General features: G+C 43.0%; 1 protein-coding gene across 1 annotated transcript in view; it reads left to right on the top strand.

Moving 5' to 3' along the window:
• The first annotated feature begins 3739 nt into the window (after positions 1-3739).
• sema4ba (sema domain, immunoglobulin domain (Ig), transmembrane domain (TM) and short cytoplasmic domain, (semaphorin) 4Ba) overlaps positions 3740-12055 on the top strand; it is a 469915-nt gene continuing 461599 nt past the window's right edge. Inside the window, exons 1-2 of the mRNA XM_087981180.1 lie at positions 3740-3863; positions 9083-9399. The gene's annotated coding sequence lies outside the window, so the exon portion shown is untranslated. The remainder of the gene's footprint in view (positions 3864-9082; positions 9400-12055) is intronic.

Here is a 12055-nt window from a genome sequence, read left to right as displayed (position 1 = left end):
TTCTGGGGTGTTTCCTCCGGCATTTATAGTGGCCTGTCCCTGCCGCTTCCGGTTGTCAGTTTCAGCTGTCCGCTGTAGTGGCCGGTATATTGGGTCCAGGTCGATGTGTTTGTTGATGGAGTTTGTGGATGAGTGCCATGCTTCTAGGAATTCCCTGGCTGTTCTTTGTTTGGTTTGCCCTATAATGGTAGTGTTGTCCCAGTCGAATTCATGTTGCTTGTCGTCTGCGTGTGTGGCTACTAGGGATAGCTGGTCGTGTCGTTTCGTGGCTAGTTGGTGTTCATGGATGCGGATCGTTAGCTGTCTTCCTGTTTGTCCTATATAGTGTTTTGTGCAGTCCTTGGACCACTAGGACTTATAACAGCACACAAACCAACAGCCACACTCAGACAACAACTCACCAGAACGAAGGACCCGATACCCAGCATGAGCAAAACTAATGTAGTGTACAAAATCCCATGCAAGGACTGCACAAAACACTATATAGGACAAACAGGAAGACAGCTAATGATCTGCAACCATGAACACCAACTAGCCACGAAACGACATGACCAGCTATCCCTAGTAGCCACACACGCAGACGACAAGCAACATGAATTCGACTGGGACAACACTACCATTATAGGGCAAGCCAAACAAAGAACAGCCAGGGAATTCCTAGAAGCATGGCACTCATCCACAAACTCCATCAACAAACACATCGACCTGGACCCAATATACCGGCCACTACACGGACAGCTGAAACTGACAACCGGAAGTGGCAGGGACAGGCCACTATAAATGCCGGAGGAAACACCCCAGAAGCGCTTCACAGGAGGCTCCCAAGCACTGAGGATGTCACCTAGACAGGGACGAAACGTTTGCAACAAAAACTTCCAGCTCGGCGAACAGAACCACATCAGCTTTCAAGTGATATTTGTCACTTGTGTGGTGCAACCACCAATGATAGAATCTAACTATCTCCCTTTGACATTCAACAACATTTCAAGTGCTCACTCAAAAATTTTTTAAATATTGTGAAGTGACTGTTTTGAATACTCTATCAGACAATGCATTCCCAAACCCACGCATCCTCAAATGCACTCTAAATCTCCTAACTGTCATCTTAAAATTATGCCCCTTATTATTGACCCTTCAATTAAGAGTCGAAAAGAGTAGTGCTGGAAAAGCACTTGATGAAGGGCTTCAGCCCAAAACATCGACTCTCCTGCTCCTCGGATGCTACCTGACCTGCTGTGCACTTCCAGCATCACCCTTTCTGACTCTGACTCTCCAGCATCTGCAGTCCTCACTTTCTCCCACCCTTCGATTAAGGGGAATGGCTGTTATCTATCCACCCTTTCCATGCCCTGCATAATCTTATACCCCTTACCTCAATCAGGTTCCCACTCAATCGTTTCTGGCCTGGACAGCTGAAGACATGTCTTGCCAGTGACAGGATCATGGGAATTGGAAAAGTCAATGGGACTGCACCTAAGAAGCAAAAGTCTGTGGGATGGAAAATTCATGTTTTTGTAGGCTATTCAAAATGAGCAATCAGGCGGGTTGATTTTATACATAAGTATATTTTATATCCTGGATGTAGGTTTGCTCGCTGAGCTGGAAGGTTCATTTTCAGATGTTTCATCACCATACGTTTCATCACATCTTCAGTGAGCCTTCGAATGAAGCCCGTTTTATATCCATTTTAACTATTTATCATCAGTACATTTCTTATCTATTGCATATAACACAATTCCTCCATTGTACAGCAAAGTCTGGGATAAAAGCTGTACTTACTGACATTACACTATGTGCATCTAAATTCTAATACTGAGCCCATTAAATTTGACAGTATGGTGAGTGTTGTTATGGAAACTGGGTCAGGCTGTAGCAGCAAGATATTGTGCAAATGTGTACTTGTATTCCCTTCAGCAACGTGAACTGAAGCAGAAAAAGACATTTCTTCATTGTTCTCTCAGTTAAACAAAAATTTGTTTTTGTTTTAAATGTGCAGATGTTAGAGACACACAGCTGCTCCTGTTCTATGTAAAGTGAAAAGACATTTTAACCTGTCACTAATTTTCAGTATTGCTATTTTTAATTTTTAAGCTATGTTTGGTTGCTTTAACACAACATTGATGATCCATACCGACTACTCACAGAAAGACCAATTACTGGGCTCAACTAATAATTACAGAAATATACAATTAAATAACATGCAGCATGTCAAAATATTCTGGATAAAATCTGATATTTAATCCAATTTGTTGTGAATATGGACTCAGCAAATGTTTGTCACTTCAATTAAAACAGGATTCATATTAAGAGTACATCAGGGCAACATAAGTAAAATAATTTTTTTCACATGCTGTGGGCATTTCTGGCTGATTCAGCATTTATTTTCATCCCGAATTGTCCCACAGAAGGCAATAGTGAGCCACTTTTAGTTCCTCTCCAGTCCTTGCAGTGTAGGTACACACAGAATGCTATCAGGGAGGAGTTTCAGGAAATTGACCTGTCCTCATTTCACTACAGAAATACATTTATTGTCTGATTTAACTGCAACTCAATATTTAACCCAAATCCATACAGGACATTGATTAGGCCACTATTGGAATATTGCATGCAATTCTGGTCTCCTTCCTATCGGAAAGATGTTGTGAAACTTGAAAGGGTTCAGAGAGGATTTACAAGGATGTTGCCAGGGTTGGAGGATTGGAGCTAGAGGGAGAGGCTGTACAGGCTGGAACTGTTTTCCCTGGAGCGTCGGAGGCTGAGGGGTGACCTTATAGAGGTTTACAAAATTATGAGGGGCATGGATAGGGAAAATAGGCAAAGTCTTTTCCCTGGGGTCGGGGTGTCCAGAACTAGAGGGCATAGGTTTAGGGTGAGAGGGGAAAGATATAAAAGACACAGAAGGGGCAACTTTTTCACACAGAGGGTGGTACGGGTATGAAATGAGCTGCCAGAGGAAGTGGTGGAGGCTGGTACAATTACATTTAAGAGGCATTTGCATGGGTATATGAATAGGAAGGGTTTGGAGGGATATGGGCCTGGGGCTGGCAGGTGGGACTAGATTGGGTTGGGATATCTGGTCAGCATGGACGGGTTGGACCAAGTGGTCTGTTTCTATGCTATACATCTCTATGACTCTATGACTGTAGCAAGTTGCATGCAGCAGCCTGATTCTGTTCACACTCAGTAGCCACGTGTGTGCAATTCCTACAATAATATGTATTGAGAGTTGTAGTGTTGGCTATTTGTGACACTGAATTTCCTTAGGTCTGAATCTGATATGTTGCAATAATGTCTCATAACTGCATTGAGATTCTATTCAAACCAATAAAAAATTGGTATCGATATACAGTGGTAGCCTTTACACCACAGCATATGGTTAAGAAAAACTCACAGCTAAACTTTTGAAAATTAATTCAGGGAATGTGAGGGTCACTGGATAGGCCAGCATTTATTGCCCATCTTGGTTTCCATCGTAAAGATGGTGGAGAACATTCTTGAACTGCTGCAATCCGCATGCTATAGTATACCCACAATGCTATTGGGATGGAAATGCCAGGAGTTTGACCCAATGACAGTAGGATGATGATACATTTCCAAATCAGGATGCTATGTAGTTTGAGGGAAATGTTTAAATGGTGTGATTTCCATGTATCTTCTGCTCTTGTCTCTCTAGTCGGATATAAATCCTGGGTTTGGAAGGTGCTATCTAAGGATCTTGATACATTACTGTCATGCATCTCATTAACAGAGTTACCACTGTGCCTTGATGGTGGAGGGAATGGATGTTTGTGGATGTGGTGTTAATCGAACTGTCCTGGATGGTGTTGAGCTTCTTGAATGTTGCTGGAACTGCACACACACAGGCAAGTGGAGCATATTCCATCACACTCCTGACTTGTGTCTTCTTGATAGTGGATACACTTAGGTCAGTAAGGAAGTAAGTTACTTGCTGCAGGATTCTCAGTTGTTGAGCCATTCGGGTAGCCACAATATTTGTACAACTGGCCCTGATCAATATTAACCTTCAGGATGTTGATAATGGGGGATTCAGTGAAGGCATTGCCATTGAATGTCAAGGGGCAATGCATAGTCTGTCTCTTATTGTAAATGATCATTGTCTGGCATTTGTGTGATATACATATTGCTTGCTACTTTTCAGTCTAAGCCTGGATATTGTTCAGGTCTTGCTGTGTTTTGAACTGGACTGCTTCAGTATTTGCGGACATCAATGAACATCCCCACTTCTGATCTTATGGTGGTCAATGATGAAGCAGCTGAAGATGGTTGGGTCCAGGATACTGCCCGAAGGAAATCCTGCAGAATTGTTCTAGAGCTGAGATGACTGATCTCTAGCAACCACAACCATCTTTCTATGTGCCAAGTATGACTCCAATGGAATTCTTTAGAGGCGTGGTCATAGTTATAATGCAAAAAACAGCAGGGTGATGGATACGTATTAAGCAGAGCATTAAGAATAACTCCTTCACTCTTTTTTCTAGTAGTGATCATGGGATCTTTCATGTCTGCCTGAGAAATTAATATTGTACTGTGAAGATGGATCTATAAATGTGAACAGGATTGAGCACATTTTGAGAATTGTAGGGAAGTGAAACAAGAGTGGTTCCCAGGATATTCACTGCCATTGTGTCCTTCCCATAAACCATGTGTGCGGCACGGTGGCACAGTGGTTAGCACTGCTGCCTCACAGCGCCAGAGACCCGGGTTCAATTCCCACCTCAGGCGACTGACTGTGTGGAGTTTGCACATTCTCCCCGTGTCTGCGTGGGTTTCCTCCGGGTGCTCCGGTTTCCTCCCACACTCCAAAAATGTGCAGATTAGGTGAATTGGCCATGCTAAATTGCCTGTAGTGTTAGGTGCAGGGGTAAATGTAGGGGAATGGGTCTGGGTGGGTGCGCTTCGGCGGGTCGGTGTGGACTTGTTGGGCCGAAGGGCCTGTTTCCACACTGTAAAGTAATCTAATCTAATCTAAACCTGACTCAGATCAGTCAATCCTATGCAGCCCAACTCTTGAACCTAGGACCTTGCTTGTCTACATGGTTTTAGTCTCCAGCTGATTTGAAAACCTTTGTGAAGTACAAGGCTGTATCTGTGCAGATAATCTTTCAGGAAATCAGATAGGCTACAGCTATGGTTATTTAACTTGAGGTGGCATGTGGACCCAGTAGCTTGTTTACAATGTTTACAATGCCTGTTCAATTGCAGCACAATGCACTGGAAAACAAGGCCCTCCTTTCTGACATGCCTCCTAATGAGGCTCAGACTTGCCTGTGTGCCTTATTGTAGGCAGAAAGAAATACTCTTCACAGGTATGGTATATTAGATTCTTACAGTGTGGAAGCAGGCTCTTCAACCCAACAAGTCCACACTAGCCCTCTGACATGTAACCCACCCAGAACCATTTCCCCTAATACTATGGGAAACTTAGCATGGCCAATTCACGTGACCTGCACATCTTTGGACTAGCACCCAGAGGAAGCCCACACAGACATGGGGAGAATGTAAAAATTCCACAAAGGAAGTCACCTGAGGCTGGAATCAAACCTGGGTCCCTGGCACAGTGAGGCAGCAGTGCTAACCACTGAGCCACCGTGCCACCCTGTACACTTGGTCTTCTTTAGGAGCATCATTAACAACGCATTCTATTTAGACCAACTTCTCATAATTACCATAGATTAAGGTAGACCACTGTATCACATGTTGAGGCAAGGACTAGATGAATGTATCTGCATTATGGGATCACCTACTCCCTTCTCTCACAGGACATTGAAAATGGCGGTGAGACCTTGGTCACTTGGAGTATTGTGTACAGTTTTGGTTCCCTTATCTATGCAATTGAGGTTCACCAGATAAAACTCTGAAATGGCAGGATTATTTAATAAGGAGAGATTAAAGAAATTGTGTCTTTATTTTCTGGAGTTTTGAGGAATAAGAGGTGATTTAGAGTCATAGCGTTATAGAGACGTACAGCATGGAAATAGACCCTTTGGTCCAATCTGTCCATGCCGACCAGATATCCCAAACTAATCTAGTCCCACCTGCCAGCACCCGGCCCATATCCCTCCAAACCCTTCCTATTCATATACCCATGCAAATGCCTCTTAAATGTTGCAATTGTACCTGCCTCCACCACTTCCTCTGGCAGCTCAGTCCATACCCGGACCACCCTCTGTGTGAAAAAGTTGCCCCTTCTGTCTCTTTTATATCTTTCCCCTCTCACCCTGAACCTATGCCCTCTAGTTCTGGACTCCCCGACCCCAGGGAAAAAACTTTGCCTATTTACCCTATCCATGCCCCTCATAATTTTGTAAACCTCTTTAAGGTCACCCCTCAACCTTCAATGCTCCAGGGAAAACAGCCCCATCCTATTCAGCTTCTCCCTATAGCACAAATCCTCCAAACCTGGCAACATCCTTGTAAGTCTTTTCTGAACGCTTTCAAGTTTCACAACATCTTTCTGATAGGAAGAAGACCAGAATTGCATGCAATATTTCAGCAGTGGCCGAACCAATGTCCTGTACAGCTGCAACATGACCTCCCAACTCCTGTACTCAATACTCTGACCAATAAAGGAAAGCATACCAAACGCCTTCTTCACTATCCTATCTACCTGCGACTCCACTTTCAAGGAGCTATGAACCTGCACTCCAAGATCTCTTTGTTCAGCAACACTCCCTAGGACCTTACCATTAAGTGTATAAGTCCTGCTAAGATTTGCTTTCCCAAAATGCAGCACCTCGCATTTATTTGAATTAAACTCCATCTGCAACTTCTCAGCCCATTGGCCCATCTGGCCCAGATCCTGTTGTAATCTGAGGTAACCCTCTTTGCTGTCCACTGCACCTCCAATTTTGGTGTCATCTGCAAACTTACTAACTGTACCTCTTATGCTCGCATCCAAATCATTTCTGTGAAACCTATAAAATTCTTCCAGGGCATTCCAGAGTAGAGGCAGATAGAGTGTTTCCCCTGACTGGTGACTCTAGAACAAGGTCAGGATTAGGAGTAGGCCAATTAAGACTCAAATGTGGTGGATCTTTGGAATTCTCTGCCCCAGAGAGTTGTGGAAGCTCAATTATTGAGTAGGTTCAAGATAGAAACTAATAGGTTGCTGGAGACCAATGACTTTCAGAGGTATGGAGATAGTGTAGGAAAATAGCTTTGAGGTTAAAGATCAGCCATGATCTAATTGATTGGCAGAATATGATAAATGGGCTGAATGGCCTCATCCTATTCCTATGTTGCCTATCAGTTTGAATGGTATTTCATTAATGAAGTAAGGTTCGCTAGAACCACTCCCAAGCTCTAAATAATTTTGAAGAATTTTTTACAGCCACCTGGTAGGATAGAAGAGTCTTTGATTTCATCTGAGACAGTGCATCTTTGATGGTGCAGCACTTCTTCAGTCCTATGTTGAAACATGTGTACTTCAAGCCCTGAAGAAAGGTTTGACCGTGCAATCTTCTGAACTCAGAGCCAAGACAGTGGCCATGAACCAATACTGACAGCTGAAAACCATTCACAAAGTTACATGTTTCTTCCATTAGATGATAGACCATAAGATGTAGGAATAGCACTAGGTCATTCTGCTCATCAGATCTGCTCTGGTGTTCGATTATGGTTGATGTGTTTCTCAATCCCATCCTCTTACCCTCTCTTCGTAACCGTTGATCCTTTACCAATCAAGAGCCTATCTGTGGCTGTCTTAAATGCACTCTATGACTTGGGCTCCACTGCCTTCTGTGGCAATGAGTTCCATAGGTTTACCACCCTTTGAAGAAATTCAGTCTCATTTCAATTCTAAAGGGTCATCCCTTCACTGAGGCTGCGCCCACAGGTCCTAGTCTCTCCTACTGATGGAAACATTTTCTGTACGGAAACGACAGTTCAGATTCAATCATGAAATGGCATAATTCTGTCACCATTGGCCGAGTAGAAGATGAAACTCATTTGAATGGGATCTTCCACATGAGATTCATCATTACATGCATTACTTACTGATAGGAGTTGGTTAAAACGCTAAAGAGAATTTGAAATTTGCTCTTGCATTTCTAAAAATTTAACTGCTATTTCCTCAACAAAAGACTCACAGAAATTTAGGCAAAATAGAAAAAGCTGGGATGGATATTTTGTTTTTCTGTGCAGTGTTGTTATTTCCTTGTTAAATGGATGGATACAACAAGCTCTCCATGTCATGAGTAGCAAAGTTTTTTTTCTTAATTCATTTTTGGGTTCGTGGGTGTTACTAGCTGGGCCAGCATTTATTACCCATTCTGAACTGCTCTTCAGAAGGTGATGCTGAGCTGCCTTCTTGACCCACTGCAGCAATCGATTCGGTGTAGACACACCCACAGTGTTGTTCAGGACTGCCCCAAATGGATCTAGTTTGAAATATACAATGACTTGTTTAGTTGCCTGAATTAACTGAAGCAAAGCTAACATTTTACATCCTACCCCATTTCACAGGTAGCTTTCTCCTTGATTTGATTACTTCTGTGTCCTGCATCCTGACTCACACCAAGACCCAACCACCTGATTTCTCTGTGAGGTGTGAACAACATTGCCTCCCTTCTCCACCAATAATCTTCAAAACCTCTTTAAAACTTTCAAACCCCTCTATGAAGTGACCCTCCCTCTCTTCATCACCTCCTCCAGCCATCCAGCACTCCTTAAGTTCCAGTCTCTTTATCATTTCCAATTTTAATTACAGAATGTTTGGCGGCTATGCCTTCATCTTCGAACCTCCAAACTTTGGAATTCCCTCTTGCAACTTTCTCTGTCCTTCTTTAAGTTAATCATTAAAACCCATCTCTTTGACCAATATGATAGTGAGCTGTGCTAATATTTTCTTCTCGGTCTGGTCAAGTTTAACTTGCTAACGCTCTTCAGGACGTTCTACAAGGTTAACAGCGTTATACAAATTCAAGTTGTTGATTTTGTTTTGGCTTGTTTGTATAGATAACAAAAAATGTATAAGCTGCCCCTGATGTTTGTGGAAATATTACTTATGATCAGTGTTTACGTGAGATAATTTTGATTCCATCTGCTTACACTTTCTGTCCAGCTTGCTACAGTGACTATGACCAGGCTTGAACAGCAAGGGGAGCTCCAGTCTAGTTGAAGACACTGCTGTCGAGAAGGAGGGGGGAGGTGGATAGATAATAGAAATCTCGGAGGGGCAGTGATTCCTAGCTCTGGGTCTAGAGGTGGATTGCTGCAGCTTCACCTGCCCTGTCCCACCTCTCTCTCATCATCGCTGAAGGTTGGCTTGCGATCGACAGTTTTACGAAGCTGGACGGTGCAAGAAAATAAAAGGGAACAACACTTCAGCATCCAGCCGCTGGAAGAAGAGGGCAGAGTCGCTCCGCCAAGAAGCGAGAGGTACGCACAAGGGAAATTGCAAACTTTGCCCTGCATGTGGACTGTGTTCATTTTATTTGCACTGATATTTCCTGGTAGCGTCACAATAAATAAGTGAGATGCAATCGCGGATATAAAACGACGGGTTACCGACTAGAAACACGCCCAATGTCTGACTCGATCTTTTAAAATTTGACATGCAATTTTGCACTGCACTTTTGCTGCAGTTGGCTTTGGAGTGGATTCGCATTCATTGTTCTTGAAATGATTGTACGGTTCTCCGCAAATGCACCGATTTGCAAACACGACATTCATATTGCAAGCAGAGTCCCAGCACTGAAATTAATATCGTTTGGAGTCGCAGCCGAAGCTCCAAAGGTCTGGGTCCAAGTGTTTGGCTTCACAATACAAGATATGACAGAGCGTTGAGATGTTCAGACTGTTCGGTATCCCAGTCTCTTGGGGAGCTATCTAAAGCAAGGGACACACATATCAGACAATGGAATCACAGAACGTTCAGGAGATGTAAGGGCCAGAGCAAAACCAAAACCCTGTGCAATGGGCCATGTGAAGGAGCTGAATATGTTGTAACTCAAACCAGTCTGACAGAGTGTACATCTTTGTATATCATAGAGCAGAGGTGAGCTTTCAGCTAGCTCAAAATATCAATTATTCAAGTTCGAGGTAAGTCTTCGGGTAATAGCCTGGATCTAGAAGAGAAAGAACCTATTCAGCCTATTGTGCCAGCGATTCTATTCGCTGACCTACTTCCCCAGGCCTTGGAACTGTTTTCTCTTTAGGTGAGTGTCCAATTCTCAGGCAATGCCATTCCAGATACTAACACTCTGCGTAAAGAGAGATTGTCGTCATAGAACCCGACACTCAGCCCATTGAGTCCACACTGTCCAGAGCACCCCACCCAGACCCACCCTATCCCTGTAACTCTGCATTTTGTATGGCTAATCCACCTAGCCTGCACATAACTGGACTCTTTAGCATGGCTCACTGACCTAACCTGCACAACCTTGGACTGTAGGAGGAAATTGGAGCACTGAGAGGATACCCACACAAACATGGAAAGAATGTGTAAAATCCACATAGATACCCAAGGCTGGAATCAAACCTGGGTCCCTGGTACAGTGAGGCAGCAGTGCTAACCACTGAGACATCATGCCACATCCTAGTGGTGCCTTTGTTCTGCTGGTGATGGGTGAGTGGGTATCACACCCTCTTCTTTCAAAACAGTGTGGGCTGAAATCCCACGCCAGACACTTAGCTCAAACTCTGTGTGGAAGCCCTTGAGGGGTTGCTACTCTGCTGGAGATGTCATCTTGTGAAAAAAATGTTAAACTCAAATCTTGTCCTGTTCCCTTGGGTGGAGGTAAAAGAGCCTTTGGTACTACCCAAAGAGGAACACAGATGGCAATGTTCTTTCTACATCCTGACCAGTATTAATCCTCCTCCAATACTTAAAACAGACCAACAGGTTGCTGCTATGTGTTGGAGCTTTCTGTGAGCAAATTAGCTATTGTGTTTCCTGCAGCACAGCACTTTGGAGGTTTTAAAACACTTTGAGATGTTGTGGAGTTGCTATGGAAATGGAAACCTTTCCTTTAATAAAATTACATGAGTCCTGAGTTCATGTTGTACTACACAAATTAAAGGAAAACTATCTTCCCATTTTTATTTTAAATAGGATTAGTTTCTCATGAAGCTAACCTTTTGGACTCCGAGGATATTCAGCACATAGGAAATAGATACAGAGGTTGGCAATTCAGCCCTTGTTTGAGTCTTCTCTCCCAATTAATTTGTGCCATTTTTCCATCAAATCCCTTAATATCGTTAATATCTAGAAATCTATTGATTCCTATCTTGAATATAATGAATGTGTGAACTTTCACAGAACTTTGGTTTAGACAATTCCAAAGATTCACCACCTTCTGAGTAAAGAAGTTTTCCTTATCACAGTCCTAAGTGGTCTGTGCCTTAATCTGACACTGTGTTGCCCAAGTCTTGATCCTCAGTATGAGGAAACCCCCTTCCTGCACTGATTGAGTTGAGACTTGTGAGTTTGCATCATTCAATTGAATCATCTCTCCTGGATCTAAATGCTATGCTTAGAGCAGCTTCACTAGACTTTGCCAATGGCGATTGCTGAAGCACAGCTTCTGGCATGAGCTTTGAACCCATTTTTGTGCTTCACTTATCTTCTGCAGCATCATAACAACAGCATTGAGTCCAGATAATCAATGATGTGTGTGAAGAATGGAAAGGTTAACCACCAGGTCAACACCAGTCTAACTCACATTTCATATTTCACATGTTCTACTTTAGAATAGTACTGACATCTGTTCCATCCCATCATGCTATTTCTTATTATTAAATCCGGTCATTATTTCTGTAAATTTTCAACTTTTCAAAACCCACTGAAATTCTGGATTTTTCACCATGGTGCTCGTTGTGATACACCTTTTGTCTTTTTTCCCCAAGTGATTTCCCAATTTGAGCAGCCAAACACCGAACCAGAAGGAATCCTATATTTAAGCCCCAGAACCCTTCAAAAGATGCTAACTTATTTCAAATAATGGACTTAAACCTCTGCTGAATTAAGAGACACTGATGTATAAGTGATTCTAACTCCATGGTCATTGGGGGCTAATTGGGATAACCCCTGAAA

This window comes from Chiloscyllium plagiosum, unplaced genomic scaffold (assembly GCF_037043375.1).
Source record: "Chiloscyllium plagiosum isolate Xiang-an unplaced genomic scaffold, Cpla_swu_hap1 HiC_scaffold_39, whole genome shotgun sequence".
In the NCBI taxonomy this organism is placed as follows: domain Eukaryota; kingdom Metazoa; phylum Chordata; class Chondrichthyes; order Orectolobiformes; family Hemiscylliidae; genus Chiloscyllium; species Chiloscyllium plagiosum.
Note: the sequence above shows the minus strand (reverse complement) of the source record. Positions and strands in the feature narration are given on the sequence as shown.